General features: G+C 39.1%; 1 protein-coding gene across 7 annotated transcripts in view; it reads right to left on the bottom strand.

Annotated features, from left to right (window-relative positions):
- The window catches only part of Vwa3b (von Willebrand factor A domain containing 3B), a 256,834-nt gene that overhangs the window by 110,866 nt on the left and 131,157 nt on the right, over window positions 1-14,811 (bottom strand). The gene's annotated exons all lie outside the window — the stretch shown is intronic.

Here is a 14,811-nt window from a genome sequence, read left to right as displayed (position 1 = left end):
TTCAGGTCTTTGGCCCATTTGTTGATTGGGTTATTTGTTTTCTTATTGTTTAATTTTTTGAGTTCTTTGTATACTCTGGACATTAGGGCTCTATCTGAAGTGTGAGGAGTAAAAATTTGTTCCCATGATGTAGGCTCCCTATTTACCTCTTTTATTGTTTCTCTTGCTGAGAGAAAACTTTTCAGTTTAAGTAAGTCCCATTTGTTGATTTTTGTTATCAACTTTTGTGCTATGGGTGTCCTATTAAGGAATTTGGAGCCCGACCCTACAATATGTAGATCGGAGCCAACTTTTTCTTCTATCAGACGCAGAGTCTCTGATTTGATATCTAGCTCCTTGATCCACTTTGAGTTAACTTTTGTGCATGGCGAGAGGAGGGGATTCAGTTTCATTTTGTTGCATATGGATTTCCAGTTTTCCCAGCACCATTTGTTGAAGATGCTATCCTCCCTCCATTGCATGCTTTTAGCTCCTTTATCAAATATAAGATAGTTGTAGCTTTGTGGATTAGTCTCTGTGTCCTCTATTCTGTACCATTGGTCCACCCTCCTGTTTTGGTACCAGTACCATGCTGTTTTTGTTACTATTGCTCTGTAGTATAGTTTGAAGTCTGGTATCACTATACCGCCTGATTCGCACTTCCTGCTTAGAATTGCTTTTGCTATTCTGGGTCTTTTATTTTTCCATATGAATTTCATGATTGCTTTATCCATTTCTACAAGAAATGCCGTTGGGATTTTGATTGGCATTGCATTAAACCTATAGAGAACTTTTGGTAATATTGCCATTTTGATGATGTTAGTTCTGCCTATCCATGAACAGGGTATATTTTTCCATCTTCTAAGATCTTCTTCTATTTCTCTCTTTAGGGTTCTGTAGTTTTCATTGTATAAGTCTTTCACCTCTTTTGTTGGGTTGATTCCCAAGTATTTTATTTTTTTTGAGGATATTGGGAATGGAGTGGCTGTCCTCATTTCCATTTCAGAGGATTTGTCGCTGATATACAGGAATGCCTTTGATTTATGCGTGTTGATTTTATATCCTGCCATTTTGCTGAATTCATTTATTAGCTCTAATAGTTTCTTTGTAGACCCTTTTGGGTCTTCTAGGTATAGAATCATGTCATCTGCAAATAGTGATAATTTAAGTTCTTCCTTTCCTATTTTTATGCCTTTAATTTCTTTCGTCTGTCTAATTGCTCTGGCCAGTGTTTCGAGAACTATATTGAATAGAAGTGGTGATAGAGGGCATCCCTGTCTTGTTCCAGATTTTAGGGGGAATGCCTTCAATTTTTCTCCATTGAGAGTGATGCTAGCCTGAGGCTTAGCATAGATAGCTTTTACAATGTCAAGGTAAGTTCCTGTTATCCCTAGTTTTTCTAATGTTTTGAACATAAAGGGATGCTGTACTTTGTCGAATGCTTTTTCTGCGTCTATTGAGATGATCATATGGTTCTTATTTTTAAGTCTATTGATGTGGTGAATAACATTTATTGATTTCTGTATATTGAACCATCCTTGCATCCCAGGGATGAATCCTACTTGATCATGGTGCACAATTTTTTTGATGTGCCTTTGTATCCGATTCGCCAGAATTTTATTGAGGATTTTTGCATCTATGTTCATCAGAGATATTGGTCTGTAGTTTTCTTTCTTTGAGGTGTCTTTGTCTGGTTTTGGAATCAGGGTGATGTTGGCCTCATAGAATGAATTTGGCAGAGCTCCTTCTTTTTCTATTTCCTGAAATAACTTGAAAAGTATTGGTATTAATTCTTCCTTAAAGGTTTTGTAAAACTCCGCTGTATACCCATCAGGTCCTGGGCTTTTCTTGGTTGGAAGTCTTTTGATTGCTTCTTCTATTTCATCTATTGTTATTGGTCTGTTTAAGTTGTGAGTATCCTCCTGACTCAGTCTGGGCAAATCATATGACTTAAGGAATTTATCAATGTCTTCACTATCTTCTATTTTATTGGAATATAGGTTTTCAAAATAATTTCTAATTGTCTTCTGTATTTCTGTAGTGTCTGTTGTGATATTGCCTTTTTCATCCCGTATGTTAGTGATTTGAGTTCTCTCTCTTCTTCTCTTCGTTAGCATGGCTAAGGGTCTGTCGATCTTATTTATTTTTTCAAAGAACCAACTTTTAGTTTTGTTAATTTTTTCAATAGTTTCTTTTGTTTCAATTTCATTGATTTCCGCTCTGATTTTAATTATTTCTTGCCTTCTGCTACATTTGCTGTTGTTTTGCTCTTCCTTTTCTAGGGCTTTGAGATGAAGTGTGAGCTCATTTATTTGTTGGTTTTTCCTTTTTTTGAGGAATGACCTCCAAGCGATGAATTTCCCTCTTAAAACTGCTTTCATTGTGTCCCATAGATTCCGATATGTTGTGTCTGTATTTTCATTTATCTCTAAGAATTTTTTGATTTCTTCCTTTATGTCTTCTGTAACCCATTGATCATTCAGTAACATATTGTTCATTTTCCATGTGATGTAGGATTTTTCCTTCCGTCTTTTATCATTGATTTCCAGTTTCATTCCATTATGATCAGATAAAATGCATGGTATTATCTCCACCCCTGTATATTTACTGAGGGTTGCCCTATTGCATAATATATGGTCTATTTTTGAGGAGGATCCATGTGCTGCTGAGAAAAAAGTATATCCACTTGATGATGGTTGATATATTCTATATATGTCAGTTAAGTCTAGGTTGTTGATTGTGATATTGAGTTCTATAGTTTCTTTATTCAGCTTTTGTTTGGAGGATCTGTCCAATTGTGAGAGAGGTGTGTTGAAGTCACCCATAATTATTGTGTTGTGGTCTATTTGATTCTTGAACTTGAGGAGAATTTGTTTTATGAACGTCGCAGCACCATTATTTGGTGCATAAATATTGATAATTGTTATGTCTTGTTGGTGAATGGTTCCTTTTAACAGTATATAATGTCCTTCCTTATCCCTTTTGATTAATTTAGTCTTGAAGTCAATTTTATTCGATATGAGGATGGCCACCCCTGCTTGCTTACGAGGACCGTGTGCATGGTATATTTTTTCCCAACCTTTCACCTTCAGCCTGTGTATGTCTTTTCCAATCAGATGTGTCTCCTGGAGGCAGCATATTGTTGGATTTGTTTTTTTAATCCATGTTACCAGCCTATGTCGCTTTATTGGAGAGTTTAAGCCATTAATGTTTAGAGTTGCTATTGATATATGGTTTGTACTTCCAGCCATGTTTGATTATTTATCTTCTTTTTTTTTTTTTAAATTTAGTTTGTTTCTCCATGGTTAGCTTCCCCCCGCCCTCTGTCTTTATAGAGGCACTTCCCACTGATGGTTTTGGTTATTGTTTGAGGAAACAAAAAACAACAATGAAAATCAGCAGAGGAAGGTAGTACACTAAATGAAAAACTATTCAAAGGAGAAAATACACCAAGTCAACCAAGTCAAGTTAAATAACAATAATAAACAATTATGGCTGGGAATACAAACCATGTCTCAATAGTAACCCTGAATAGCTTAAACTCACCAATCAAAAGATATAGGCCAGCAGATTGGATTAAAAAAGACCCAACAATATGCTGCCTCCAGGAGACTCATCTGATAAGAAAAGACATACACAGACTGAAGGTGAAAGGTTGGGACAAATCATACCATTCACATGGACGGCGGAAGCAAGCAGGGGTTTCCATCCTTGTATGAAATAAAGTAGATTTCAAGCCAAAGTCAATCAAAAGGGATAAAATGGACATTACATACTGCTCAAGGGAACCATACACCAACAAGACATGACAATCATAAGTATACATGCCCCAAACAATGGTGTAACTATGTTCATCAAACAAATTCTTCCAAGTTCATGAGTCAAATTGATCACAACACAATAATCATGGGTTACTTTAACACACCTCTCTCACCACTGGATAGATATTCAAAACAAAAGTTGAATAAAGAAACTATAGAACTCAATAATAAGAGCAATAACTTAGACTTAACTGACATATATAGAATGTTTTCACCTGCATCAAGCAAATATACTTTCTTCTTAGCAGCACATGGATCCATCTCTGCCGCAGTCTGGCTGGGCACAATCAGGAGCCACTTATCAAAAGAAACTAACTTTATTTTTAGAACCACACACGCCAAACAAAACAGCCTCTCAGGAAAAACCCTCAGAGCCTCAACTGCCACCACCGGCTTTCCACAAGCCTCTCTCTCCCCCACCAGCTTCTCTCCACCTCCCACAATCCTCCTGCTCTTGAGGCCGATTGGCTGGGTCACGTGGCTCGCACGGGGAGAGACTGAGGGTAAGTGAAACTGCTCGCCCCTGAGGGCAGGGCGAGAGGATGGGTAGCCATTTTAAGATTCCTCTTTTATTTTGCTTCACTTTTGTTTTAAGTTGCCTGTCCCTGGAGATGAGTGAGACGGAAGAAAAACCGCTCACATCTGAGGAAAAACTATTTATGTCTGAGGAACAGATAGGGAGAAAGGACGGATGCCCATGTCAGGAGGATAGAAAGGCTATAATGACTTTTTGTTGTTCCCTTTTTATTTCATTCTGTCTCGGTTTTGTTTGGCGTCATCTTGTTGGGTTGTATTATAGTAGAAATATGGGATCAGAAATTAGTAAAAAACAAACTGAAAGAGTGTTAAGTAAATTGTTAGAGGAAGGAGGCATCCCAGTAAAATCAAGAGCAGTCAGGGCATACGTTGATACAATACAAAAATGTAGCCCATGGCTTTTTAAGGAGGAGTTGTTAAATATATCACAATGGAACCATCATGGTGAAGATTTAAAAAGAATAGAAAAGGAAAGCCCAGGGACTCTGCCAGTTGGCACATTGCCATTGTGGACATTCGTATCTTGTTTGCTTAGTCCAAAGCCTTCAGTTCAGACAATGGTAGAGGAAGGAGAAGACATAATGATTCAAGTAAAAGAGAAGGTCTCTCAAGTTAGTCAGACAGAGGAAAAGATTCAAGTAAAAGAGAAGGTCTCTCAAGTTAGTCAGACAGAGAAAGAAAGTGTAAAACAGAAAAAGCCATCAGGGGGAAAGTTACAACAGGAGACTGCTACTAACACCTTTCTATCACCAGAGGGTGTAAGTGTCCAACCAACAGCACCACCTCTACAGGAGACTGCTACTAACACCTTTCTATCACCAGAGGGCGTAAGTGTCCAACCAACAGCGCCACCTCCATATGCTGGGAGGCCCCCAACCCCCGCAGTTGATAGTTGGGATCCTGAGACAAGATCTCAAATATTAACATGCCCTGTATTTGAGGCAGGAGGGCAGCGATTTTACCAAGTTTTAAATTTCAAAACAGTGAAGCAGCTAAAAGAGGCTGTAACAACCTATGGTCCTCAAGCACCCTTCACTGTAAGCATGGTCGAATCCATTAACAACTTGAACATGACGCCAGCAGATTGGGCTAATATGTGTAAAGCTGTGCTAAATGGAGGACAATACCTGTTATGGAAGGTTGCCAATGAGGAATTTTGCAAGGAGACGGCTAGGCGAAATGCAGCAGCTGGTTATCCTCAGAGAAATCTAGATATGTTGTTAGGAAAGGGACCTTATGAGGATCAGCAGCAACAAATTGCATATGATCCTGGCGTATACGCACAAATTGCTGCAGATGCAATTAAGGCATGGAAGACTTTACAAGGACATGGAGGTTTACAAGGTCAATTATCTAAGGTAATACAAGGAGCTAATGAACCTTATGCTGAATTTGTAGATAGGCTTATTCAAACAGCTACCAGAGTTTTTGGGAATACAGAACAAGCAATGCCATTACTAAAACACCTGGCTTATGAGCAAGCGAATCGTTGGTGCAGAGATATCATTAGACCATGGAAACATGAAGATTTAAACACATATATTAAATTATGTAGAGACATTAATGAACAAGAGCAAGTCGTGGCAGCTGCAGTAAAACAGGCTTTAGATGCCAGAGACATTAATGAACAAGGGCAAATTGTGGCAGCTGCAGTAAAACAGGCTTTAGATGCCAGGCCAAGAACATGCTACAATTGTGAACAAACAGGACATTTTAAAAGGAATTGCCCCATTGGAGGAGGGTTTAACAAAACTAGGTATCAAAGGAGTAGAATACCAGGTATTTGCCCACGGTGCCGTAGAGGGAGACATTGGGCTAATGAATGCCGTTCTCAAACCACCATAGAGGGTACTCCATTATCAAAAAACGAACAAGGACCAGGTGTTTATCCACGATATCGTGGAGAAAGGCATCGGGCTCCATTGCCAAAAAATGGACAGGGGGGCCCAATGCTCCGGGGCCCAAAACCACAAATATACGGAGCACTGGAGGAACCCAGCAACCCCATCAGGGTAGTGCCCAGGACACATTGTCCATCAGATCCCTCATCAGACAAACCAGAGGGAGCACAGGGTTGGACATCTGCGCCTCTGCCAGAGCAGTACTAACTCCAGAGATGGGAGTTCAAATCATTCCCACAGGGGTGAAAGGACCTCTTCCCAAAGGAACAGTAGGCTTATTATTGGGACGCAGCTCTTCTACTCTAAAAGGACTTATGATGAGTCCTGGGGTAATTGATCCTGATTATGAAGGTGAAATAAAAATTATAGCCAGTTCTCCAAAGGGTATATCAGTAATTTCACCAGGAGATAGAATAGCACAGTTACTAATAATACCCAGCCTACATGATAAATTTTCCAGTCGTACTGTAGAAAGAGGTTCCAAGGGATTAGGCTCCACAGGTGTAGATTGGGCTATGCTTTCTTTAAATTTAGATTCTCGCCCCATGCTAAAACTAAATATTCAAGGACATGAATTTAATGGGCTACTGGATACAGGTGCAGACCTTAGCATCATCTCTCGTCAAGAATGGCCAAAACATTGGCCATTACAACAAGCCACTCAAACGCTTCGAGGCCTAGGAGTGGCAACTAATCCCCGTACGGGCCACCAAATGCCGCAGTCTGGCTGGGCACAATCAGGAGCCACTTGTCAAAAGAAACTAACTTTATTTTTAGAACCACACACGCCAAACAAAACAGCCTCTCAGGAAAAACCCTCAGAGCCTCAACTGCCACCACCGGCTTTCCACAAGCCTCTCTCTCCCCCACCAGCTTCTCTCCACCTCCCACAATCCTCCTGCTCTTGAGGCCGATTGGCTGGGTCACGTGGGCGGAGCCAAAAAAGTCCCCCAATGAGCAGCTCCGTGGTCTGAAAGGGCAGGGAAACAGCCCAATGAGCATCACCGCAGAGGAGCCAATCAGCTAGATGTTGCTGGGGCCGAGGAGCCAATCAGCTAGATGTTGCTGGGGCCGCTGTGAGCCAATCATCAGCCAGCAGCTGGAAGTTTGCTGGCAGCTGGAAGTTTGCTGGGGCCCCTTTGGCTGTGGCTCTCAACACATCTCTAAAATAGACCATATACTATGCCACAAAACAACTCTTAGCAAATACAAAAAAGTAGAGATACTACCATGTATTTTATCAGACCATAATGGATTGAAATTGGAATTCAATGACAAAATAAAAAATAAAAATTACTCCAACACCTGGCGACTAAAAAATATGCTAGTGAATGAACAATAGGTTGCAGAAGACATCAAAGAGGAGATTAAAAAATTCTTAGAGGTAAATGAGAACATAGACACAACATATCGAAATCTCTGGGACACTATGAAAGCAGTTCTAAGAGGAAAGTTCATTGCATGGAGTTCATTCCTTAAAAGAAGAAACAGTCAACAAATAAATGACCTACTTTACCTCTCAAAGCCCTAGAAAAAGAAGAACAAATCAACATCAAAAGCAATAGAAGGCAAGAAATAATTAAAATTAGAGCCGAAATCAATGAAACCAAAACAAAACAAACAATTGAAAAAATTGGCAAAACAAAAAGTTGGTTCTTTGAAAAAATAAGAAAAATTGATAGACTCTTAGCTATGCTAATGAAGAGAGGGAGAGAGAGAACTCAAATTACCAGCATACATGATGAAAAAGGTAATATCACAATAAACACTACAGAAATACAGAGGATAATTAGAAAGTATTTTGAAAACTTCTACTCCAATAATATAGAAGATATTGAAGGCACTGAAGAATTTCTTAACTCATACGACTTGCCCAGATTGAATCAGGAAGATATACACAATTTAAGCAGACCAATATCAAGTGATGAAATAGAAGACACCATCAGAAGCCTACCAACCAAGAAAAGCCCAAGAACAGATGGTTACACAGCCGAGTTCTACAAGACCCTTAAAGAAGAACTAATACCAATATGCACTTCAATTTATTTCAGGAAATAAAAAAAGAGGCAGCACTTCCAGACTCATTCTATGAGGCCAATATCACCCTGATACCAAAACCAAGCAAAGACACATCAAAGAAAGAAAACTTTAGACCAATATCTCTAATGAACATAGATGCAAAAATTCTCAATAAAATTCTGGCAAATTGAATACAAAAACATATCAAAAAGATTATGCACCATGATCAAGTGGGATTCATCTCAGGGATGCAAGGTTGGTTCAACATAAGGAAATCAACAAATGTAATTCATCACATCAATAGACTCAAAGATGAGAATCATACGATCATCTCAATAGATGCAGAAAAAGCATTTGACAAAATACAGCACCCCTTCATGTTCAAAACACTAGAAAAACTAGGGATAACAGGAACATATCTCAACATCATAAAGGCTATCTACGCTAAGCCCCAGGCCAACATCATTCTAAATGGAGAAAAATTGAAGGCATTCCCTCTAAAAACTGGAACAAGACAGGGATACCCTCTTTCCTCACTTCTATTTAACATAGTCCTTGAAACACTAGCCAGAGCAATTAGACAAAAGAAATTAAAGGGATACGTATAGGAAAAGAAGAACTTAAATTAGCACTATTTGATGGCAATATGATTTTATACCTAGAAGACCCAAAAAGCTCCACCAGAAAACTTCTAGAACTAGTAAATTAATTCAGCAAAGTAGCAGGTTTTAAAATCATAAATCAAATGCATTTCTGTATATCAGTGACAAATCCTCTGAGAGGGAAATGAGGAAAACTACCCCATTTTAGAATCAAAAAATAAAATAAAATACTTAGGAATCAACTTAATGAAAGAGGTGAAAGGTCTATACAATGAAAACTACAGAATCCTAAAGAAAGAAATCAAAGAAGACCTTATAAGATGGAAAGATCTACCTTGCTCTTGGATAGACAGAATTAATATTATTAAAATGACCATACTACCAAAAGAACTATACAGATTTAATGCAATTCCAATCAAAATCCTAATGGCATTCCTCATAGAAATAGAAAAAGCAATCATGAAATTCATCTGGAAAAAATCAGAGAACCCAGAATAGCTAAAGCAATCCTTAGCAGGAAGAGTGTAGCAGGTGGCATCACTATACCAGACCTTAAACTATACTACAGAGAAATAGTAACAAAAACAGCATGGTGTTGGCACCAAAACAGACTGGTAGACCAATGGTACAGAATAGAGGACATACATTGGAGAAAAGATAGTCTCTTCAACAAATGGTGCTGGGAAAACTGGAAATCCATATGCAATAAAATGAAATTAAACCCCTATCTCTCACCATACACAAAACTCAACTCAAAGTGGATCAAGGACCTAGGCATTAAACCAGAGACCCTGCATCTAATAGAAGAAAAAGTAGGCCCTAATATCCATCATGTGGGATTAGGCCCCAACTTCCTTAATAAGACTCCTATAGCACAAGAATTAAAACCAAGAATCAATAAATGGGATGGACTCAAACTAAAAAGTTTCTTCTCAGCAAAAGAAACAATCTGTGAGGTGAACAGAGAGCCTACATCTTGGAAGCAAATTTTTACCCCTCACACATCAGACACAGCGCTAATCTCTAGGGTATATAAAGAACTCAAAAAGCTAAACACCAAAAAAAACAAATCAATCAATAAATGGACCAAGGACATGAACAGACACTGCTCAGAAGATGATATTCAATCAACAAATATATGGAAAAATGTTCATTATCTCTGGCAATTAGAGAAATGCAAATCAAAACTACTCTAAGATACTACCTCACTCCAGTCATAAAGGCAGCCATTATGAAGACAAACAACAATAAGTGTTGGTGAGGATGTGGGGGAAAAGGCACACTCATACATTGCTGGTGAGACTGCAAATTGGTGCAGCCAATATGGAAAGCAGTATGGAGATTCCTTGGAAAACTTGGAATGGAACCACCATTTGACCCAGCTATCCCACTCCTCAATCTCTACCCAAAGGAGTTAAAAACAGCATACTACAGGGACACAGCCACATCAATGTTTATAGCAGCACAATTCACAATAGCTAAACTGTGGAACCAACCTAAATGCCCTTCAATAGATGAATGGATTAAAAAATGTGGCATAGGGGCTGGGATTGTGGCTCAGTGGTAGAGCACTCGCCTCACAAGTTCGAGACCCTGGGTTCGATCCTCAGCACCATATGCAAAAATAAACAGTGAAATAAAGGTGTTGTGTCCAACTACAACTAAAAAATAAATATTAAAAAATGTGGCATATATACTCAATGGAATATTACTCAGCAATAAAAGAGAATAAAATCCTGGCATTTGCAGGTAAATGGATGCAGTAGGAGAAGATAATGCTAAGTGAAGGTAGCCAATCCCCCAAAAAACAAATGCTGAATGTTTTCTATGATATAAGGTGACTGACCCATAGTGGGGTAGGGATGGAGAGCATGGGAGGAATAGATGAACGCTAGATAGGGCAGAGGGGTGGGAGGGGAAGGGAGGGGGCAGGGGGTTAGCAATGATGGTGGAATGTGATGGACATCATTATACAAAGTACATGTATGAAGACATGAATTGGTGTGAACATACTTTATATACAAATCGTGCTCTATACGTGTAATAAGAATTGTAATGCATTCTGCTGTCATGTATTTAAAAAATAAAAGCAATTAAAAACAAAAGAAGCAATATGGTCAAAATGCTTCTGATTTCGATTGAAATGATATACCTACAGATCCAAGAGGATCAAATAACCCAAAGAAAAGGGACATGAAGAAAATCACGCCAGAGTACATCATAACAAAACTGATGAAATCCAGTGACAAAGAGAAAAATCACACAAGCAGCCGGCGACAGAAAAGTACACTTTACATGGAGAGGAAGAGACCCGAGAATAGCAAGAGCCTTCTAATCATAAATCATGTGAGCCAAGCCAGGAGACAAGAGAGGGGGGATCTTTAAAGTGTCAAAAGATAAAATTTTAAAGCTAGAAGTCTATACTTAGCAAAAATGTCTTTCAAAATGTAAAGGTAAATCTGAGAGTTTGATTTCAGACTTAAACAGCTGAGACAACTCACCACTAGCAGAAGATTCATTACTCACACTCCAGGAAATGTGCTAATGGAATTCCTTCAGGAAGAAATAAAATGATGCCAAGCGGATTCTGGATCCAAAGGAAGGAAAACAGAGCAACAGAAATATCCAAGTATGTGGATAAATGTAAAATATGTGTATTCTGGTATTTAATCCAGTTAGAAGACAGTGGGCCATTTGTAAAGCATTGTGGGGTTTATGGCATGTGCAGAAGTAAAGTAGAGAAGGGGCTGAGGATGTAGCTCAGGGGTAGAGCTCTTGCCTGGCGAGCGTGAGGCCCTGGGTTCAATCCCCAGCACCAGGAAGAAAAAAAGAATTAAAGAAGAGGGAAGTGAAAGTTGCAAGATTCTTATACATGAAGTAGTGTGATGTTATCTGAAGACAGACTGTGATAAATTAAGAATGCATATTGTATTGTAAATGCCAACTATTTATATGTATCAAAACAAAGAGATGGGGTTAGTAAGATAATAGTGGAGATAAAAACAGAACCATAAAAAATAAACAAAAGAAAGGGAAAAAAAGAAGAAGAAGAAGAAGAGGAGGAGAAGGGATAAACATTAAATAAACAGCAAGATGCCTGATTTAAATCCAACCAAATCACTAATCATATTAAATGTAAATGATCACAACACTCCAGTTCAAAGGCAAAACTTTCCAGACTTATTTAAAAACGATATTCATACATATTCTGTCTACAAGAAACCCAGGTAAACATAAGACAGACAGTTAAAGGTAAAGGAAAAGGAAGAAGATAAACTATGTAGACAATAATCAAAAGCAAGCTGAAGTAAGTGAAGTGGTACATGCCTGTAATCCCAGCAGCTCAGGAGGCTGAGACAGGAGGATCACAAGTTCAAAGTCAGACTCCGCTGATAGACCCAACCTGATCTTATCTTAAAATTGGGAGCAATCTCGCCACAAAGCCATGAAAAGATAATTTCGGCTTTACTATAAATTACTGCAAATTCTGAATCTGCTTGGAATGCCTGCCCGTGCCTTGAACTCACCCATGCCTGGCTCTCTGACCAGAGAGCAGCCCTCTCTGAAACTTTAGTGACACCTCATAAATATTGGCCTTCCCTGGTCAGACAACGACCCTCTTTGAGGCTATAATGGTCCTCATAAATTCTGATGTTGGGGCCAGCAAAAAATGTAAACTACCATTAGTGTGATGCTCGTCAAAGTTCTGTTATCTGTAACCCCCCTTTGTGTAACTTTCTGGGCTATAAAGCTGGGCTGCAGAAAGCTGGGGTGCTGTCTAGTTCCCGCTGTTTTGGGAGGGAGAGGCAGCCCAGCCGGTCGAAATAATAAGCTTGCTTTAATTTGATTTTAATTGGAGTCAGTGGTCTTTTCTTGCGTCCTGGTCTAACACAGCAACTCAGTGAGGCTCTAAGCAGCTCAGCCAGACCCTGTCTCTACATAAAACATAAAAAAGGGCCGGGGATGTGGCTCAGTGGTTAAGTGACCCCGGGTTCAATCCAAAAGAATTTAACAATCCTCAAGATGCTAGGCCCGTTAACAGAGCTTCAAGGTAGGGAAAGTGTGGACAGAAATGAAAGGAGTGGGTGAATCTGAAATTACAGTTGGAGATTTCAACCCTGTTTTCTCAATAATTTATAGAACAAAGAGAAGATCAGTACAATATGGAATCCCTTGAACAACATGGCTGCCCAGCTCCAGTTGGGTGATGTTTACAGCACACTCCACCCAACAGAAGCAGAAACTTTTTTTTCATATTCCAGCTCACCAAAACAGCTCCCAATAAATGTATAAGAGTCGAAATCATACAGTATTTCTCTATCTACAATGAAATTAATATGGAAATCAATAACAAAAAATATATATATAAGGAAAATTCACAAAGGTTTGGAAAGTAAACAACACATTTGTAAATACCCCGTTGGCCAAAGAAGTAATGACAGGAGAAATTAGCAAACATTCTGAAGATACTCAAAATGAAGTACATCCCAGCAGCTCGGGAGACTGAGGCAGGAGGATCACGAGTTTCAAAGCCAGCCTCAGCAACTTAGCAAGACCCTGTCTCAAAAAATATATATAAAATAAAAATAAAAAGGGCTGGGGATGTGGCTCAGTGGTTAAGAGCCCTGGATTCAATCCCACTACAAAAAAAAAAAAAAAAGAAAATGAAATACAACATATCAAAATCCATGAGCAGCAACTACAGAAGTATCCAGAGGGAGATTTATAAAATCAAAAACTTGTTCTATAAATAATAAAGAAATAAAGGTCTTATATCAGGGACCTAAGAATCTATTTTAAGAAATAAACTCAAGGAGAAAAAAGGAAATCATATTATACACAATATATTATATATTATACATGATACAATACTACATAATATATGTTATAATACATGTTATATTTTATATTACATATAATTTTATATATTTTATGTGTATATGTATGTGTGTACATATGTGTGTGTGGTTGGGTATAGATACACATAAAATCAGTGAAAACAAAAAGCTGGTTCTTTGAAAAGATCAATAAAATGGATAACCTTCAGCCGGGCATATTAGAAAATAAAGTGACCTCAGTTGTCAACATCAGGTCCATGTGGCGTGCATAGGTTATATGTAAATACTACGCATCTTATGTAAGGAACTTGTGCATTTGTGAATTTTGGTCTCCATGGTGGGTACTGCAACCAATCTCCTGACTGAGGGCTGACTATATTATGTGTCAGTAGTATGAGTGCTTAGGCACATGATCTTAGTTGCCCCTCCAGATGGCCCTATGGAATAGGAACTTTTATGCTTGGGCAGCTGAAGCTCAGGGAGGGATGTCTCTGATCTCAAGTCACAGATCTGTGAGTGGCTGAGCCAGGCGCCATGCTTAGATTTGTGTGCTGGTCCTGGCTGGACTGCTCCCCAGCTGTGTTGGCAGCAAGCCTCATGACTCTGTACTGTCGTAGTGTGGATCGGCACTGCTTTCTTCCTTCTCATTTTCCCTCTTTTCTCTTGTTATCATTGCAAAATGATTCCCATCATCTTGGCTGACAACCAAAAGGAAGTGCTGTTACATCGATATAAAGGATGTGAAAAATAAAATAGTAAAAACTCAGTGTTACTCAGCTCTAAAAAAAAAAAAAAGAAATCGAATGCCTCGTTTAAAACCTTCTCACAAAGAAGAAAACTTCCGGCTCAGACGGCTTCAGAAGCAAATTCTGCCAAACATGTACAAGGAAGACGATACCCAGTCTTCACAATATCTTCCAGAAAGTAGAGGAAGAAAGAACTTCCCGACAATCCTTGACATCTGTGGGGAGGAGAAGGACAAAGGGACCCAGAGGCCCTGGTGGTGTCCCTCCCAGATCTGCAGCTCAGGCTACTCCCCGCAGGGAGTCAGCTCTAGACCCTGAGCAGAGGCAGCTGCAGACATGGGGCTGCTGGGTAGGAGTGATCCACCACG

This window comes from Marmota monax, unplaced genomic scaffold (genome assembly GCF_021218885.2).
Source record: "Marmota monax isolate L192 unplaced genomic scaffold, Marmota_monax_Labrador192_F-V1.1 WCK01_AAM20220418_F8-fsc00210, whole genome shotgun sequence".
NCBI classification, from domain to species: Eukaryota; Metazoa; Chordata; class Mammalia; order Rodentia; family Sciuridae; genus Marmota; species Marmota monax.
Note: the sequence above shows the minus strand (reverse complement) of the source record. Positions and strands in the feature narration are given on the sequence as shown.